Source organism: Caloenas nicobarica, chromosome 7 (assembly GCF_036013445.1).
Source record: "Caloenas nicobarica isolate bCalNic1 chromosome 7, bCalNic1.hap1, whole genome shotgun sequence".
NCBI classification, from domain to species: Eukaryota; Metazoa; Chordata; class Aves; order Columbiformes; family Columbidae; genus Caloenas; species Caloenas nicobarica.
In genome coordinates this window covers 37,078,274-37,085,581 of record NC_088251.1, presented here as the reverse complement: position 1 = coordinate 37,085,581, position 7,308 = coordinate 37,078,274, and positions in this window count along the sequence as shown.

The following is a 7,308-nucleotide window of genomic DNA, read 5'->3' as shown; positions in this document are numbered from 1 at the left end:
GGTAAAATGAAAGGCTGTGGAGATCTCCACGCAGAGACCTCCAGTTTGCCTCTGAGCATCCCATGCCACCAGCACCGTGGGGATGTGTTCAGGCATCTCAAGCATCTTTTAAATTCACTCTGGCACAGCCAAGGGAAAAAAAGACTTTTGCCATAAACAAGTTGTCCAGCCTTACAGACTATTCTGCACACTCTTGAATGGTAATTTGATTTTTAAAGCAGGAGGCAAGCATTCAGCGTAGTTTTCCCTCTTTCTTTGCTGCTTCCCAGCCATACCTACCAGTCACAAACCAGCAAATAATGGCGTATATTTTCCACCTCCCATCAAATGGCACATTCAGTGAAACACAGGAAAACTTTTAGGACTATTAAGGTTGAGGACCAGAAAAGCGTTATTCATTAGGGCCAACTCTCTACTTAATTAGAGCACAAGAGCTCACAGCCGTGGCCCACTAATAACAGGCACGTCCACAGCAATAAGATTATGTATAAGGAACCTTTTTGATGGGATGGAACGAGCCCTGCCTGGCTACCAACGCTGCTTTACACATTAAAGCAAGGCTTCTGGCTGCTCTGCTTCTTGCAAAAATTAATTTAGTGGAAGAGGGTTTACATCAACAGCAAAGGCACCTCTTGTTTTGGAGAGCACCTGTGTTGGTCTTGGTTTTGGACGCTTTGGGGATGTTGAGAGCATCCTTTGATTTACAGCAGGAAGGCATTACCTGTTTATTTTTGCGATTGGGTTGAGGCAGGAGTAACGATGCTCTAGAGGTATAGGAGAAACCCAGAGTTAGGTAACTACAGCAGATGTTAATCCTGTGTAATATATCCGACACAGAACTGCACACTAAGATGACTTGAATCTGCTCAGTCTAGGGCCAGAAAAAACCCCTTACTGAAGGAGAATTTACAACTGGGTTGATGATGCCCATGGATCCCAACAAATCTGTCCCCAAATTTTTCATCTGGTCTAGATGACGTAACACGGCACTGTACAAGCCGTTTCAAGCGGAACTCTTTCCGAGCATCCCCAAAGCTGTGCAAAGCACAACGGGCTTTGACAAGGTGTTGACTACCAGGAGCAAAGTGTTTTCTATTCTCATACTTTGGCTGACTCTATTTCACTATGAACGGAACAAAACCACATAAGCTGCATAGTTTACTGTCCTGTTAGACCCTTTTCTATTTATGAAGTAGCTCATCAGTGTGATCCTGAAGGTATTACAAGCCCTCTAGTTGCTGTTTGGCACACTCGGCTTTGCAAAAAACAAACCTGTTCACAGAGGGTGAAACAATCGAGAGTGTTATGGGCATCGTGGCTTTATTTTCTCTTCTATGTCTTTTAAGTTGCGTTTGATTGCCAACGAGTACGGTATCCATGCGAGCCTCTCTCTAGAAGACTATTGTTGGCAGCAAGTGTTTCTCACTTTCCATGTTCAGTAACTTTATTCTGCTTTTTCAGCTATTTATATAAGTTCAGAAAGATGTCAAAGAAAAGGGTAAGAAGCAGTATTAAAAAGTGTGTGCATGAAGCACTTATTTTTGTACGCATAGTACAATATTTGTATAGAGTTTTAACACTACGAAGTGTAGCGAAAAAAATCACACTGTCCATTTACTGGAGGACAATCATGTACGTTTAAATAGAATGAAGTGAAAATGACATCTCAATCATCCAGATACAAGGAAGTTATAACTGCGATTAAATTCTGTGAAGCAAGTCTGTAATTCTAGAGTGATCCGAGGACATTAACTGGACTTTGAAATATCATTAAAACTTTTTCAACCAACACACGTCTCAGTCATTTTATACCCCAAGTTTCACCCGAAAGGGTCATCCCACACATGGTAAATAAGAGCACACTTTGCTCTGTAGGGATCGATTTGAAGTCAGACAGGCAAGGTCACAAGCTGCTCAGCAATGCCGAGTGTGTTTTCCATGTGCACTTCGGTGACACTTGGCATGCACATGCAGCAAAAAATCCGCAGTGTCATACTTCTGTACTTTTCAGTAAAAAAAATCAAGAGGTTAGGGGTTTTTTTCCCAGCACTTCCTTGGCCAATATTTATTTATCAGGAATAATTTTTTCCTATAGATTTATTACAGTGGTAATAAATTTCCTTACCTGATCTCAATGGAGACATCTCAAGCGTGATACCAAGAGCAAGGCAGTAATGTGCAAAAATATGGGGCAGATGGGGTGATACATGATTTGGGGCTTTGAGGGATCGGTCCCACCTTGGGAAGGACCTGTTGCCAGGTCACCAAAAGGTAAATCAGCTACAGCCCTGGTCATTCGAGTAAGATGAGGATCTGCTATTAATACTTGGAAGACCATCATATTTAAATGACCAAGCAATAGCAATTCCTGCTTCTACACCCAGTATAAGGGGTCCTGGTTTTGTACCTTTCCAGAGCCCAAGAAACGGGGGGAAGATCTGGTACCAACAGGACACAGGACTCAGCCAAAGGCCTCCCTGCCAAGCCAAAAGAGATTTTGCCAAAATAGCTTGACATTGTCCTCGCAGACTCACAAAGAGGTCAGCTGTATTCTGGGCTTCAGCAAGAAGAGCAGCTCTGCCAGCTCTATTATTTTCCCTCATTAGCTTTTCCTGATGTCCTGCTTTCGTTTTCTTTGAAATCAGGGCAACGGCAGAGTTCACTTTTCTGCTTTAACATTTACTCTCTCGGAGAACTGAGATTCCCCCTTTGATCGGCAGCAGCCGGCTGATCAATTTTGGAGAGCAAGAATGGTTTTTCAAGAAATCTCAAACCACAACCCGACTTACAAAACATTATTTCCTATTTGTAAAGATGTGGGTTCTCAGTGGATAGCAAGACGAAGCCAAAAACCATATCCATCCTTCACGAACAAATCTAAGACACGTTTGAGTCATAAATGACGAGACCAATGGCCCAGAAAAATCAGCATACGGCCACACGTTTGGCTGCTTGCAGGGTAGGAGGTACAAAACCGGAATTTTTCTCCTCCTTTCTTCCAGCCAGCCCTTTCCTGAAAGTCTCTACAGCACAGGGCCTCTCATCTGAGATGCAAAGTGAGAATAAAACACGCCTGAGTACCATACAACAACTCTGCCTTTGGAGCTGGATAGACCCTGAAACATCCCATGTAGAAACCATCTCACACGTCTCACAGAAACCCCCTCTAGAAGCCCGTGGGACAAGGTCTCCAGTGACTTTCAAGAGCTGTTTTATATTTGAGCTTTCGTGGTTACCTCTTCCCAGTAGCCCAGCTAAATTTCCCTTAGACCATCTCATTTCCCCACCACATACTTTCCTGGATTTTCCCTTTTTGGGAAAAAACCAAAACAAACCCAAACCTTTGAAGGGTGACATTCCAGTCAGGGACCACAACCCACTGCTGTTCACTAGCTGCCTGGGGGTCAGCCCAACCCCGGTGCTGCTCATCGTACTCTCATGGGATGCTCATTCCTTCAAGGGCTGGAAATTATTCCGCTAAAATTGCAGTTCTCAGCAATTTTTAAGTCTCGGTGAGGGTCCCCTACCCACCAACCCTTCTCCTTCAGCAGGTGCTTAGGGTGGGCTGGAGATGTCCTACCACCTCAAACTCCTCTCCATGCTCATGAACTTCTCCTGGCCTGACTCCAGCTACCTGCAGGAGATGGGGACTGTGCATGCCCAGATTTGGGGACAGTTAAGGGAAAACACTGGAAAAGTGACGTTCCCCAGACCCACCTTGTGCATATGCAGCCCCAGTTGTGAAGATGTTAAAAAGCAGTCAAACCTGTAGATACTCTGCACAGAAATATCCTCTGTGGGACACGTGCAAACAGAACCAGGTAACCATGGGACCAGACAGATCCTAAAATCCTCCATCGGAGCCTGGAGAAAGCGAAGGGATCCTCTCCTTTCCCCCCAGTGCCTTGGGTCAGATCCTAATTTAGCATCTCTTGTGCAGCTCCAAATACTGCCGGTAAATTCAGGAGGGATAAGATGTTGTGCAGGGGGAAAGTTGCGACACGGTCAAATTCTGCAAAGGAGCTCAGTGAGGAGGTTTGGTCTGCGGCACAAACGAGTTTCTCAAGTTCATACTAGTTTATGTCCCACAATTAAAAAAAAAAAGAGTTTCGTTCGCCTCCTGAGCACGTACACAAGGCACAAATGGCTATACATTGAAGGAGAGGAGCTCGAGAGAGGGAAGAGCAACTGCGATGAGTAATGCTATATTTAACAACTGGCGAGGTGCCCAAATTCCTGAAAATTTTCTAGGCTTTGGCTCTGTTCAGCGGCAAACTTGTTCTCCTGTAAAACGGCACTGGCACCTAGTGGCTGCTGGATTCAGACACCGCACCCCGAAACGGCGGCTTGTCACCGTATGCCAACAGCAAATGACAGACGCGACGCTGTTACAGAGCAAATAAACCAAAGGATTTTTCTCATCAGCCTTTCTCACACTGCGGTGCTCGGAGCTGCTGAATTTTCTAGACGCACGAGATCACGAAAAGTTAAAAAAAAAACTCCCCAAAAACTTCAAAAAGCCTGCGCCCACTGGTGACAAATAAATCATTCTGTTACAAGGTGTTTAACAAGGGGACCTGCTCCAGAGCACCGGTGGGGGTCTCCAGATACCCTAAATTCTGGCTCTCAACACCTTTGTTCCCATGAGAAACACCAGCATCCTAAAAACTCTCTTTTGGGGTCTGGTGCTCATGTTTTCCAGGGTAAATCTTACCCATGAGCACTTTAACTGTGTGATTCAATTTTACTTGCATAAACATGTTCAGCACAGGCACTACCAAAAAAAAGTTCACGGTGTAATGCAATAATACAAACGAAATTATCTGAAACTATCAAATAAAATATTTCAGTGTTGCCTGAGAAAAAACAAACCACTATTTCTTTTTTCCCCCCGATGTATTTCTTCTAGGAAAACAGGAGCATTCGTGTAATTTATTCTGGTTTACACGGTGTAAGAAAAATGGCAAGTAAAGAGAGTTATTGTTATAATGGAATTCATTAGGCAGCACCATTCTCAGACCAGAGCGGCTCCTGTTTTTCATAAAAAAGATCTGACCCTGTTTTAAGGGGCTGCGATGTTTTTCACCGTGCGCGGTCCTGCATGAAAACTTGAGCAGAGCAGGAAAAACTTTGCAAGAAACTTTCTGGATCGTTTTGCCACCTTGAGCGTGGAACAAGTCCATCCGACAGCACAGCGGGATGCTGGAGCAGCATCCTCTGCTACTGCCCGTATCCTGCGGTCGCCACCGCTGCCATCCGAGCAATTTCACCAATAGAATGGGGCAGCCGGGACGTCTGGGTAAGTTATTAGGGAAGGACATTAAGACCATCTTCAGGGACTTGATTCCCATTGTTGCTCTTCCAAAGCTCTTTCCTGACTCAATATTGCAATTGCTTTGAGCTCCTCCGGATGGGGATCTCTGAGACTGATTGCAGCTGGTTTAAAATGAATAATTCATTCTCTCCTACTGATTTTAAAGAGAGGCAAAATTATCTGACTGACGGTTCTCTGAAGAATTAAAGAGATTGCATACAAAATTGGTACACGTTGTTGGAGCTTATTAAACATTTACGATTGTTTAGCTGTGAGACACTACAAGAATCCTAAATCCAGATCTGAAAGGCGTATATTCTTCTCCCTGTGGCTCCCAGATCTACCACTTACAGAGGCTGGAGGAGACCTCAGGAGGGACCTGCCACCAGCACCGGGTCAAAGTGGTCATGGCTTTGTCCAGCCAGCTCCTGAAACCTCCAGAATATCCTCTACCTTCCTGGGGACCTTTCTGTGTTGAAAGCCTTTCAGCCAAGAGGTTTTGAGGCTGTCCTTCTGCCCCTTTAATGGTATCTTCGTTTTGTGCTTTGATGGAACCCTCCATTGATCTTTCGTATGGGTTGGAGGGGCACCACGAGCCCTTCTGGTGACCTACCTGTAGGCAATTCAGGCTTTGTCCTTCAGCTCCGGGCAGCTGTTCATCCAGCCAGAGCCTGCTCACCTCGTGTCCTTCCTGATGCTAAAACAAAGCGGGCTGAGGTCTCTTCAGAGCTGCCTCACCCACAGCTTTAATTGATCGGTTCAATTCTTACCGATTTCCACCTGTGGCACCCGAAATATAAACTGATTGTGTTGACATCCAGCCCTGCTCTGGGTCACCTTTTGCTAGCAGCTGCAGGTGCTCCCTCACCAATAGGTCCCCCCCCAAAATCCCCAACCTGCATATGGCCTCTGGCGTAACCCTAGTGCCCTCCCATGACACCCTGCTATTCAACCTCTGGCACGTGTAAGCATCCTTATTTTTTATCATTTTGACGTGTCCCAAAGTGATATTTAGAGGGTAAATTGCCATCTGCTGCCCTTTGCCATGGTTGGAGGGCTGGACAGGAGATTAACACAAGGACAACAGTCTTTCTTGCCCAGCATTCTGCCTCTGGACCATGCCAGATGGATGATGTCTTCAGGTGATAAAATCAGAGCAAATACATGTAGTCCTTGCACAGAATTGGGACCCTCCAGCCCATCTGTAGTTTCTTGGGCCACTTGCAATTAATTAAGAGCTTTGAGAGGGCTTCTCTTCCAAAAACTTGCCCGGCATCCCCTTGAGACTACACAAACCCACAGGTGGTGGGCAGCACTGAGCCCGCGCAGCACACCGTTCTGTTCAAAAGTGACATTTGCGAAAGAGAATAACACATTCTAGCAGGGAAAAACTGGCAACCGCTTCAATATTTTGCCTTGCGTGTGACTGACCTTCCTTTCCTTACCTGAGACCTCTGAGGGAGGACCCTATACAGCCCCTCTCATCAGGCACCTGTGAAACCGAGACCACTGATTTATGGAGAATTATGTGCATTTCACTTCATATGATGCTTGCCCCACCACCACCCGTACTCTATGGTGGCTTTTAACTCAGAGAATGAATCCTCCAAATGCCCTACACCAGAGCAATTAAATGAAACAATATTCAAAACTTACCGGTGAGTATCTATCCTATTTATCCCTTTACCATCCTAAGAGGTCAGCTTTGCCCTTCAAGCACGATTGAGGAGTCTTCTCTCCAGATGCCTTGTGAATTCAGCAGCTCTTTACAGTTTCATGGACTGGGCTCAATATTATGAACTATTCTACAATCTGGATTAGCTCCCAATATGCACTAATTCTCCCCAAGTGAGCTTATTCACAATCAAAAGGAACTTCCTCGATGACTAAAGAAAAACAGTTACATCTTTTATTACAATAAGAATCAGCTGCAACAAGATCTGGCCAGGACGGGAGCTGCTTGAATGAGAATACGTTGGACTAGTGAGACTGAA